Source organism: Pan troglodytes, chromosome 1, assembly GCF_028858775.2.
Source record: "Pan troglodytes isolate AG18354 chromosome 1, NHGRI_mPanTro3-v2.0_pri, whole genome shotgun sequence".
NCBI lineage: Eukaryota > Metazoa > Chordata > Mammalia > Primates > Hominidae > Pan > Pan troglodytes.
The window spans coordinates 173,368,768-173,381,461 of record NC_072398.2 but is presented as its reverse complement, the minus strand read 5'-3'; the positions used below and the strand labels follow the sequence as shown (position 1 = coordinate 173,381,461).

Genomic DNA, 12,694 nt, shown 5'->3' with positions numbered 1-12,694 from the left:
TAACACAACCTTAAGCCTTTCTCCTGAGTCCCTCCAGGCATGTTTTTATTTTTTTTCTGCACCCCCTAGCCTTCTAAATTCTACCAGCCACCAAGACCCACCATAGAATTCATACCTGCTAAAAGTGAGGGTTGGTTGCATTTTAAAGCCTTCATTATTAGAGCTGATGCTTACCGGTTGATTTGAGCTTCTTCTTCTTTTTTTTTTTTTTTTCTAGGAATGAAGCTTAATAATTTTTTTCTATAATTGAGAAACCAGAAGCTAAAGTGAAATGACCTATGAGCAAGTGGCAGAACCTGTACTAAAAACATATTTCCTTATGCCCAGCAGGGCTCTCTCTCTCACAACCCTCTGTTAGAGAAAAAAAGCACAAAGCAGGGCTACACACTCCACTCTCCCTTCCCTAAGGAATCTCAGAAAGCTGATGAATGCATTTGGCATCCTCTCCAGAAGTGCTGGAAATAGCCTGTTATAGTGCAGGGTCTGGGCTTGGAATTCCACAGCTCTCCCCACGTGGGACCAAATCGACTCTGTCACTGACAAGCAGCAGCGGGAGCTCGAGTAAGTTATAAAATACTGCTGAGCCTCAGTTTTCTAAAATGTAAAATGGAGATAATCGTACTTACTGACAGTTGGGTGTGATGATCCAGTATGATAATATATGTAGAACACCTGGAGAGCAGGTGCTTGCCTGGTCATGGGGCATTTCAAGGGTTTTAAGCAAAGTCACTCATTCCCCAGTTTAAAACTTTTGGTAACAGGCTGTACATAGCCCTGAGGAGGCACATAGCCTGAGGTCCCCAGCCCGGTGCCTGTAGCCCTTTGTAATCTGCACTCTACTCTCCCAGCCTCATTGCTCAGATAGCTCCTCCTGACACTCCATTCTGCTCTCCAGCTTTGCAAAGCAATTTCCAGCTTTCTAAGCTCCACTGTCCTGTCTTCACTCTGGACTGGTGCTTTGCCAGGAGTGTTTGCTAATTCTCTTTCTCCATTTCCTCAACACCTCATGTCCTCTGGCCCTCTAAAGCTCATTTTTCGGGTCTCAGATCAGGTCTCACATTTGATACCTTCTCGAGGAGGTCCTGCCCCACCTCACCCCATCACCAGGCCATGTCTCTGTGCCCCCTTAGTGATCCTACTAGATTGGGGAGCAACTCACTGTGTTGTGCCATTGTCTACTCTTTTGCCATGTCTGCATCCCCCAACAGGATGCAAGCTCAGTGCAGACAGGAGCTACATCTGGGGTCTTGTTCACCATCATCTCGCTCACACATTCCAAGGCTTGGTACAGAGTAGGAACTCAAATAATAGCTGTAAATGGAATCGATCAGAATAACAATAACAGTCTTGAGAAAAATAAAAAATGTCACCACTCCAGGGTGAGCAAGACAAATGGGCTTGTCCCATTGTTGAGACGGAAAGCTTTACACAAATAATTTCATTTCCAGCCTTTCTAGAACAAAGCAGGACTTAAAATAAAATCAACCAGCTACCAGGTGCCTGGGAGCAAGGGTACCATAGCCAATGCTGCTTGTGGGTCAGGAAACTACCAGAATCCAGCCTTGTCAATGCAAAATGCTTAGAGCCCTGGGGGGTCGGGATGGGTTGAGGCAGGGCCTCTTTGAACCACAGAGAGGAAGCCCCTTTCTAAATCCCAGTCACTGAAAGCCAGTGCCTTCCTTTCCTAGCGCCTATAGAATTGAATTAGCATAAGCATTGTCATGTAATGAGTTGTCAGCCTGAAGATGTAATTATTGCAAAGCAGCGAAAAATTTCAAAAGTTGAGCTTTAATGGAAAAATGAGATGGGAGCTCTGGCATTCAAGTATAAAACAAACTTTTTAATATTCATTCCTCCTGCACTCTTTGAAATTCACCTTCAGAGCGCCAAGGTGAACAGGGGGAAAAAAGTTCAATAATTTTCAAATCCTAATTATAATTCATCACAGGTGATTAAACAAGGCTGTGGGTATTTGTTGCTCACCACTTGTTTTGTTCTTACAGTGGACATTTAATTTTAATTAAAAAGAGAGTTTTTTTTTTTTAATGATGCCTAGTGCTATTTTTCCTTTTCCATGCAGAGAGACTCAATTTTTCAATTTGCCGATATTATAAGATAAAAAATACTGCATACATGTTTATGCCTTGTATTTTGATGGGGTGGGGGGCTATCAGTTCATCCACCTTTAGGGTCTCTATACTTCCCGAGGGAGTCAATCCAGACTCCACAGACTGCCTTTCTAGATCTCCATAATTTAGCTAGCATTTACACTTCTGAAATTTCTAAGCTTCAGCTTCTTTATTTGAAAAATAGGGGTCAGGTGAGTGGCTCACACCTGCAATCCCTGCACTTTGGGAGGCCAAGGCAGGCAGATCACTTGAGGCCAGGAGTTCAAGACCAGCCTGGCCAACATGTCGAAACCCCTTTCTACTAAAAATACAAAATTAGCCAGGCATGGTGGTAGCTGTAATCCCAGCTACTTGGGAGGCTGAGGTATGAGAATTGCTTGAACCTGGGAGGCAGAGGTTGCAGTGAGCTGAGATTGCGCCTCCAGACTGGAGTCTCCAGCTGGAGACTGCACTCCAGCCTGGGCGACAGAGCAAGACTCCTTTTCAAAATAATTAATTAGTTAAAAAAATGAAAAATGAGGATGTTAATAATGAGACATATTTTGCTATCCATGGTAGGTACTTTGGGAAAGTAAGATCATTCTGTCTACAAGCACTTTATAGAACTGATGACTCACCATGAGACCAAGTTAATTATTACATGCTCTCCAAATGTTATTTGTTGTTTTTCTTATTGATAAGTATTTGTTAATTAATTCAACAAACACTATTTGTGTGTGTGTGTGTACGAGGCACTGTGCTAATTTCCAGGGTTTAAAAAGAGAAAAGAAAATGAACCATGTGCCATGTTTCATGATGAGGATTGATCCAGTTTAGACAGGAAGACAGACATGAGAACAAATGGGCCTGTTTCCATTTGATTCTTACAGAAATGCTCTGAGGTGTGTAGGAGATAGGATTAGAAGTCTCGTATAGCTTTATAGCTGTGTAATTTGGGGAAAGTCTTTTAACATTTTGAGACTCAAAATTCATTGCATAAAAAATAGGGTAAATAGTATTTTTTCTACTTTTGATTGCTGTATAAATATTATTTTCCTTTATCATCTTTTCTTCCATAAATCTCCTAATCTGTGCTCAAGTAATACTTCCTAGCTTTTATGTCTATGATTTTCCTTGCCTAAGCACTTTCCACATTTCTGTATCTGGCATACCTATGCTCACCCTTTAAAAGGTAGGATAGATACAATGATCCTTGTGAAGTTTTCTCACATTCACAAGAGAGTTCAGTTTCCTTGATATTGTTCCCATAATATTTCTCTGTTCTTGTCCTGATTTCAGCCCAGATCCTCTGGTATACGATGAGTCACTGACTCATTTTCCTCCTAGGTGGTGAGCTTCCTAAGGAGGTCATCCTAACTCTGCTTGGAAAAATGTTTCTTGGTGAAGGAGAGTTAATGAATGGATGAGGGTGAGTATGTTAGGATTGCATAGCTGCAAGCAACAGAAATGGATTTTGATTAGCTTAAATGGAAACACGAACTTACTGGGAAAAGACCAGGTAGTTAGAAGTTTGGCAATGAGGCTGCAGGACCAGGCTTATAGAAAAATGAAAGCTAGGACAGATTAAGGTACCTAAGAGGCAAGAACTGATAGACCAAATTTAGAGGAATCCTTTCCAATGTCTTCCCATCAGTGCTACACAGCATTCTAGATTTGAATGCTGTGTGTGTGTGGAGGGGAGTGGGGTCTGGGTCAGCCACCCAGAGCATTGAGGGCAGAGCATCTTCAATGTTAGTCCTTCTGACTGCTCCCAAGGGGAAAAAGGAACTTGGGGTGCTATTTCCAAATAGAGGGGGCATGAGTGCTAGGTGGCCCCATATAGCAAATGATCACCATAAACTACATGTGAATAAATGAGGGACTCCCCACAGAGAGGGTGAACATCTTCTGAATAGCCCAAGCTGGAGTGCAGTGGCACGATCTCGGCTCACTGCAACCTCCGCCTCCTGGGTTCAAGCGAGTCTCCTGCCTCAGCCTCCGGAGCAGCTAGGATTACAGGCATGCACCACCACGCCTGGTTAATTTTGTATTTTTAGTAGAGAGGGGGTTTCTCCATGTTGGTCAGGCTGGTCGCAAACTCCCGACCTTAGGTGATCCGCCTGCCTCAGCCTCCCAAAGTGCTGGGATTACAGGCATGAGACTTACTCATTTCTGTACCCTGTAGGTGGCACAGTGCCTGTCAATAAGGGATCCTCTCTATTCATCTTTATTTTGAGATCTGGTCTAGAGTTCTTTTCTGGCAGGCGGTCTTTATTTTCCTATAGCCCGGAAGAGACAACTCTCCCTTGAACACTTAAACTCAGTGCCTTCTATCTACAGCTCTTCTGTCAGATAGCGTGAGGCCTGATCTCATCACTCTGACCGTCTAACAATTATCAGTCTTCTTGTTTGATAAATCAATTGAGTGGGGACCACATCAGGCATTAAGGTGTCCCACAACCATCATCCCAGGTGGGCAGGCACAACCGAAGTGCCCTGATCCTGTAGTCCTTTAATTGGGCAAATTTATAGTTGTGCCTTTTACCCCTTCCTATTTTGTATCAGTTTCTGAAGCTTCATTCTCCATTAAGATAGGCTCGAAGCAAAGCAAACTCAAGTCAGACGTTTTTGGATGGAACCCAAAGGCCCTGATAATTCACAGGTGAAGAGGATTAATTTCATTGCCATGCTTCTGACACACCCCTTTCAAAGTGGTTTAGCACTGCTGTTTAGTAAATGTTATTCGCCTCCTGCTTCTGGTACCAGCCACATTTGCATATTCATCAGAAGTGTGCGCACAGTATTAAACCCGACCGTTACCACATTTCTCAGTCCCAAATCCCTCTATGAATGCTGATACCTGTTTCTCTAGCTGCAGCCATAATTTTCTCAAGGTCAGCACATGCTGGCGTTTCCCTGGGGAGCTGGGGGCCTCCACTGCCCTGAAGAAGCCATGCGCTGCTGCTTCCTGTCACCTCAATGGGTAAGACTCCATGAGACTTCAGTTTGTCTGATGGGAGGTGGTGTTTGTGGAATGCACAAATGCCAGTGAGAAGGCTTGAAGTGAACACTGGAAGTGGAGTCAAAAAGCTGGTTCAAGTCTAGGCTCCAAAACCTGATGCAAGTTGCTTCTAGCCACACGGAGCTTCAACATGCTCATTTGTGAAACAGAAAATAAGTTATCTGTGCTGCTGTGTTTACTCCATGAGATTATGTAGGTGAAGGTGCTGTGTCACCTTTAAAATTATGTAGAAAACTAACACGTTTTGAAATTTATTGCTTGTTTTATTATAAAAGAAAAAAAAAAAAGAGGAAGCCCATGCTAGCCACATGAAAGAACAGGGGAAACAGAGACAGTCACAGTTTCCTGGTTAGTTCCCAGCTGTTTAAGTTATTCCAGCGGAGATCTTAGACATCATTTTGTAGCAGATACTTCTCCGATGTACTTTTATGAATTATGGACCCACAGAGCCAGAAAATATGGCAATAATAAATACAGTCACTAAGTTTTGGGGTAGCTTGTGATGTCACATTAGAGAACTCCAACATATTCAACCTCTCCAGGTATTCACTTGAAGCTGCTTCACTAGGGTTCGTGTGTCAGGGACACATGGCCACTCCTCCGCATACAGGAAATGGGACTCCATTCTCAGCAAAGAAGTCCCTCTTCAAAAATCCTGTTCCAACCTGTGATAACTGAACTGTTGCATGTTCTTAGTGTTGGTGAGACCCATAGGAGTTGTGTAAACTATTTTTACATATTTTCCTTGCTAGTTGTTACCCAGACCTGAGACCTTACTTGAAATATCCTATCTCTTGTATCTTGGTGGCTTGGACAACTCTTTCCAATAACATATGATTATAAAAATAAATAATAAAGATAATCCTTAATAATAAGAATTGCCATAAAGAATATAAAACAGGCTAATGAAATAAAGTTATTTGGGAAGTGGGGTGCACAAACCACTCTGGGGAGATGATGTTTGGAAGAAGAACTTTAAAATGAGAAGGAGACAATGAATCCTGAGTTGAAATAATTTTCTTTCCTCTTATTTCCTACTGTCTTTCCATGCCTAGTGGAGCATCTATCACCGTTGACCTGCTCCCAGAGTTATGTATTTCTGTCTTCCCAATAGATTGTGAGAGCCTGGAGGGCAGGAATTATCTTTTATCTCCACATTCTTCTAGGGTGTTGGTGTTGCTTGTAGCAGGTGTTCAGTAAATGAGTGGTAAATAAAATGCAAAACATGTTGAGAGTAGATCGGAGGCCTATGTTTCACATGGCTATTTACCCAGAAACTGTCAAGGGTCTGGCCCTTCAAGGACATACAGTTAACTATAGGAAGAAACCAAATGTGCGAGCCATCCTTTACAGCAGTGTTTCAAGGGTTGGCACCAGAGAGAAAATACTGCAGCCCTATTTTAAGTGGAAAAGGCTTTACTGACACATTTTCTTTACTCCAAGTGCAAGTTCCACTTCTTGCCATGGACTGTGTTTTTATGAGAATTCACTTCCATGTTGCCTAGATCCAACAGGTTTCTTACGATCTTAAGAACAATAGAACAACTGAATTCTTTATTCAGTTAGTATCACTGAACACTGATGTTTTCTTCTAAACACAGTTTAATCCCTAAAGTGAAATCTTGATTGATGGCCTTGGGTACCATATTCATGATTTGCATTTTTTTTTTTAATTTTAAACAACCAGTAATCAATTTATTAAGACAGTTGACTTAAGCATCTGCAACGGTGACTTCCACCTCAACTCCTAGCTCAGTACTGATGGAAGTAATCTGCTTAACAATCTCAGAAGGACTGTGCAAGTCAAAGAGTCACTTGTGGATTCTCATCTGGAAACGACCTCATGTCTTAGAACCTTCACCACAAGGAGTTTTTCTTGTAGTGATTCTCAGAATCTTGGTAGGTATTCAAACTGGTCCTTTCCCTATGATATTCTTTTCCTTTGCTCCTCTGATCAAGTCAGCACATATCATCTCCTGGGATTTTACACTGCAGCTCCTTAAAGTGATTCAAATTTGGTGAATTGCCACCTCCGGCTCCATGAGTGTTTTTCCGGTATTTTTAAAAGTCATGGAAGCTGCGTGGCTTCCTGATCAACTTGTTCCTCAGTGAGAGTGAACAGTGGTGAGCCAGGAGCGGGAGTCAGCGGATGACAGCCCCACACCACTTGCGACCGCATCGCCCTCAAAGAGCGATTTGCATTCTTATCTAAAGTTCTTCAGTCAGTCATCCATTCTAACCCTATATATATACACATTATATTATATATAATATATATTTCATATCACATAATATATAATGAAATATATTATATATGAAATATATATTAGTATGAAATATATATTATGTATGAAATATATTATATATGAAATATATATGAAATATATATTATGTATGAAATATATTATATATATGAAATATATTATGTATGAAATATATTATATATATGAAATATATATTATGTATGAAATATATATGAAATATATATTATGTATGAAATATATTATATATGAAATATATATTATGTATGAAATATATTATATATGAAATATATATTATGTATGAAATATATTATATATATATTATATATAAATATATTTTAGAGAGAGAGAGAGAGACGGATTTTCACCCTTGTTGCCCAGGCTAGAGTGCAATGGTACGATCTCGGCTCACTGCAACCTCCACCTCCGGGGTTCAAGTCTCCTGAATCAGCCTCCAAGTAGCTGGGATTACAGGTGCCCGCCACCATGTCTGGCTGATATTTTGGTATTTTTAGTAGAGATGGGGTTTCACCATTTTGGCCAGGCTGGTCTCGAACTCCTGACCTCAGATGATCCACCTGCCTCAGCCTCACAATGTGCTGGGATTACAGGTGTGAGCCACCATGCCCAGCCTAATCCAATATTTTTCATGATGTGTTGGTGAATCATTAAATCAGTTTGGTGAGTTTTGACCAGAATTTTATTTAAATTAAATTGAGTAACAGAAAATATCATAGTCTATCAAAGTTAAAGGTGTGATTTTTTGAGTTGTGTTTGGTTGCATGTGTGCATATACTGGGTCATAGTCCAAAAGGTTTAAAAGTTACTAATGTGAACATTTCTCCAATTACATTCCCTACCAGTCACACATTTTTCTGTATGACACCTTCATCTTTTTTGTGCAAACATTAGTTTTCTGTAATGCCCAATGTGATTTAACATGACCAAACTGAATTCTTTATCTTCTCTTCAAACTTGTTTTTCCTTCTGCCTTCCCTATTTTTAAGTGTTATTATCTACCCAGTCATGTAAAATCTTTTGAATTTGATCTTGGAAACATACCTAAGATGTATTCCTTTGCATCCTATACAAAATCCTGTGCCCTAGGTCAGCCTCATCATCTCTCGCCTGACCATTGCATTGCTCCTACTTTAGGTCTTTCTGGTTTGGGTTAAACCCCACCCAGTTCAAATTTTATTTTACCACTCAAATGAACCTTGTATATGTAAAGAATTTAGTTGCATCACACACATTTATTTCCTCTTTCTCCCATGATCTCATTAAAATTAAAGAACTAACAAAAAGACAGAGGGGATAATAAATGAGAGAGGGCCCATCAGCACATGAGAGAAGTAAGCAAATTTAAGAAAGTCTGAAGGCAGATGGGTGATAGGTCCTGGATTAAACAGTCCAGTAATGACTGTCAGGAGTGGATTCAGCTGACAAGCATAGTCACCAGCCAGGCAGAACCACAGAGGGGTCAGCATTCAGATTTGCCAGGTAAGACAGAGCATGCAACATGGGGCAAAAATAACTGCTGGACAGCCAACGCCCTTTCTTCTTCCTCTACTCCCATATGCAGCTTATAATACCCGAAGACCCAGGCATGCACATACCCAGAAAAAATCTCTATACTCTAGGCTACACCTCCCACCCCCTGGGAGATATGACTGTACATATGTGTATACACACACATATATATACATACACATATGACATATGTAATATAAAATATATACAAAACAGACTATAAATATATTAAAATTGAATGCACACACAGACACACACATACACAATGTAACCTCTCTGGGTAAGTGTCTTCAGCTGAAAAGTAAGATCACCTCCAGCTCTGACAATCTATGATTTTCTCTCCCATGTGTAAATTTATATCTGTTCTCTGGTCATACAACAAACATGCTGTGAAGATATTAAAAAAAAAAGAGAGAGAGAGAGAAATGCATTGCCCCCTTGCTTGTGCTTAATCACTGGTATAATTCTAAAAGAATTTCCAGTAAAGCTTTTGAATCCTCATATCTGAAAGCTTGGCAGGCCATGAGTAAAAACCTGCACTTATCAACAGACTTGACTTATTCTCCTTTTAATTAATACCATCAAACAAATTAGTATTAAATACTTGTGATATGCCAGATGTTGGGCTAAATACTTATGTGTGGGATCACACTTAGTATTCAAACAACTTTTCAGATGAACATTATTATTCCCATTACACAGACAGGGAAATTAAGGCTCAGTAAGGTTAAGTAACTTCTCAACACCTCAGAGCTCAGCAAGTTACAAATCCAAGTTTCTATATTAAATCTACCAGGTTCCAAAACATATGTTCTTAACCCCTACATTCTAGTGGCTGGTGGTTAAGCTCTTCTATTAACTTGAAGTCAATTCACTCTGCCTCGGTTTCCTTATCTGTCAAATAGGGGAAATCGTTCACTCTCACCATCTTCAAGTTATTGTGAAGATATGCGATAATGAGCTTAATTCTGCCTTGATAAAATTATGTATCATAAAAATGCAAGTTATAAATATAAATAGCAATTTGAATACCTGGGTTTGCCTTACACTCCCCAGTTTAGCCGGGTCCAACTCCCTCTGACCTTACATCAAACCTATTTATACCTTTTGTTCTCAGCATGGCCCCAATAGGCATTTGCATTTGTAATCCCTGGACTAGAGGCTGGAAGCTTTCCTGAAATAATAAATACAGTCAGTTCTCCGTATCTGTGGGTTCTGCATCTGTGGATACAACCAACTGCAGATCAAAAATATTCAGAAAGTAAAATTGATGATCGTATATGTACTGAACATATGCAGACTTTTTTTCTCATTATTATTCCCTAAGCAATATAGTACAACTGTTCGTGTAGCGTTGACATTGTGTTAGGTATTATAAGTAATCTAGAGATAATTTAAAGGATACAGGAGGATGTGTGTATGTTATATGCAAATATTATACCATTTTATATAAGGACTTTGAGCATCAGTGGGTTTTTGTATTTGAGGGGGATCCTCGAGACGAATTCCCCCACGAATACCCAGGGATAACTTTACAATCTAAAAGGGAAAAAAGAGCAGTTCATTAGATGGTATGCCTTCATGCATTTTCCTTTACTTGCCATTGGCTACATAAATGGATCCTGGTTTCCTCATCTGAAAATTCAGGATAGATAGTCGCTGGTTTTTTAAGATTAAATAAAGTAACATGAAGGCACTTTGAAAATTCTAAAAGGCAAAATAAATCTAAAATGCTATTTTAACAAACAATATATTTGCTAAAGTTTCAGCATTATGTCAAAAAATAAACTTAGAAACACAGACCCCACCATTTTTTTTACACTCCAGATGTTAAAACATCTTGTTTAGTCACTTTAGCATACATCTCAAATTTATGATCAATTTGTTTGAAACAGTCCTGTTGTATTTAAAAAATAACATACTTGACAAATAGAATTCTTCTGGACAGGTACGAAGTTAGCACTATTTGGAAATGGCTGCAGGGATGCATATTTACTGGGCACCCACTAATTGCCGGGTACTGGAGTAGAATCCTCTGCTGGCATGCTCCCTGTGGCTCCTCAGCCCTTGATTCTTGGAGCCCTCCTTCCACTCATTGAACTGTGTTGCTGTTGATCTGTCCTCTCTTCCATACTGAAGACTCTGCAGTTCAAGACTTGCCAGTTATCTTTTCATTCTGAGCACACAGTAGGCTTGTAAGACACTCCTGTTGAAGTGCAGTGAATTCATCTTTTCCACTATATAATAGTAAAAGTAGGTCCCAGTTATTGAGCTTTTAAGTCAAAAGCTTCTGATATGCATTAATAATCATTGATTCTTGCTGAGCCTCACCATGAACCAGGCACTAATCTGAGCGCTGTACACATGTTGATTCATTTTAACCCCATGAGAAAGGCATGATTGTCAGTCTTGATGTACACATAAGGAAATAGAGGCCCAGAGTGATTATGGGACTTGCCCAATGTCACCTGGCAAAGTTTTGTTTGACCCCAGCAGTCTGGTTCCAGAACCTAGGCTTTTAACCAAAACTACACTGCCTTTGTATTAGTTCATTCTCACGCTTCTAATAACAAATACCCTAGACTGGGTAATTTATAAAGAAAAGAGGTTTAATTGACTCACATGGCTGGGAAGGCCTCAGGAAACTTAACAATCATGGCAGAAGGCACCTCTTCACAGGGCAGCAGGAGAGAGAATGAATGCCAGCAAGGGAAATGCCAGATGCTTATAAAACCATTAGGTCTTATGAGAACTCACTCACCATCATGAGAAGAGCATGAGGGAAACCACCCCCATGATCAATTCACTTCCCATGAGGTCCGTTTCTCAACATCTGGGGATTATAACTCAAGATGAGATTTGGGTGGGGACACAGCCAAACCATATCAGTCTTGCATGTGATCTGATTGATTTTTCATTTAATTTTCAGAAGTCAGTGCCTTGAGTGCTTAACTTTGCACCCAGGGTTCTAGTTACTTCTGGATGCTTATCTTTCTTTTGGACTATAAACTCCTGGAAGGCAGATGCTTATCTAGCAACCCTCAAGTTTCACTCATGCTTGCTTTTGCACTAGAATAAATCAGTACACTGTTGTTGACAATTCTGCTCAGCTATCTCACTGTTGGCGTGCAGTGGCTTTTTTTTTTTTTTTGCATTTATCTTTCCAAGTGTGCCAGTTTCAGGCCTCCCGAACTCAGGCACCCAGCATAGGCAGGTCTCCAGGTAGACTCCAAGAGTTAACAGGTGAGAGCCACTGCCCTGCTCAGCAGCAAGGTTCCTGCCTTCCCTTTTAGGTAACTCAGCTGAAACAGATCTCTTTCCTGAGGACACTCCCAGAATGTTTATTGTTCTATCACCTCCTGCATCACAGATTCCACAGTACCAGCATTTCTTTTGAGGGAAAAGAATAAAAACATAAGGCAAAGGCTGATTATATGCATAAATCTGAATAGTTATTATTGTAGTGAACAAAGTCTACTTGTCTACAATGAAGTTATTGATAAAATTTGCAACTGCGGCTTAGTCATCTCTCTAGTGTTGCAGGACACCTATCGCATAGTGCTGTTTAGATCCCATGCTTAGACGTCCTCTGAATCCACCCTTTCATCCAAGCCTCCACAGCTAGTACACTGGCAAGCCAAGCAAGTTAACCTTTCCAGGTGTACTTTGACTCTGAGCACCTCTCTCCACCTCCACTGATATCACCCAAACTCAAGCCTGCATCATGCCTGTCCTGGGCCATCTGGCAGCAGCCCCTAGCAGGCCTTGCTACA

At 40.5% G+C, this 12,694-nt stretch overlaps 1 protein-coding gene and 1 pseudogene across 6 annotated transcripts in view; both read right to left on the bottom strand.

The window, feature by feature from the left end:
• DAB1 (DAB adaptor protein 1) overlaps positions 1-12,694 on the bottom strand; it is a 1,250,022-nt gene that overhangs the window by 605,080 nt on the left and 632,248 nt on the right. The gene's annotated exons all lie outside the window — the stretch shown is intronic.
• On the bottom strand, positions 189-7,352 carry LOC107966841 (small ribosomal subunit protein uS10-like; annotated as a pseudogene).